Genomic DNA, 478 nt, shown 5'->3' on the forward strand with positions numbered 1-478 from the left:
ACACAGCCAGGGCGACAAAAGCCCTGGAGAAAAAAACCTGGAGAAAGGTGTCTAAAGGCAGCACGAGCTTGAGGTTAGAGCACAGCTGTCCTGGCAACCCAGGCAGCCCCATCCCAAAGGGATCTGCAAGCCAAGCAAGCCCCTTCTAACGCAGCTCGTGCCCTGCTTCTGCACCTTAACGCAAAGGCAAGAGCCAGCGTCGTCGCTCCAGTCCTCTCTAGCCCTGCACTGGGCAGGGCTGGATGGCGTGGGCTGTCCAGCCTGAGCAGGACCAGCTACAGCCGGCACAGAGGAGACCAAGATAAACACCTTTGCTTTTCCTTTGGGCTACATGACTCTCCCAACTCCAAACACTGTGATTTGTAGATTAGGGCTCGTGTTACCCTGGGACAAAATTGTGTGATGTGTTCACAGGAAGGAAACAGTGGAACAAGATGCACCTCTGCGAAACGAGCCCCTTCGTGGGGACTCCATGATG

At 55.2% G+C, this 478-nt stretch overlaps 1 protein-coding gene across 1 annotated transcript in view; it reads right to left on the reverse strand.

The window, feature by feature from the left end:
• Nucleotides 1-478, reverse strand: part of CHGA (chromogranin A (parathyroid secretory protein 1)) — a gene marked incomplete at its 5' end in the record, with an annotated part of 13,522 nt that overhangs the window by 7,520 nt on the left and 5,524 nt on the right. The window lies entirely within an intron of this gene.

This window comes from Buceros rhinoceros, unplaced genomic scaffold (assembly GCF_000710305.1).
Source record: "Buceros rhinoceros silvestris isolate BGI_N320 unplaced genomic scaffold, ASM71030v1 scaffold26635, whole genome shotgun sequence".
Lineage (NCBI taxonomy): Eukaryota > Metazoa > Chordata > Aves > Bucerotiformes > Bucerotidae > Buceros > Buceros rhinoceros.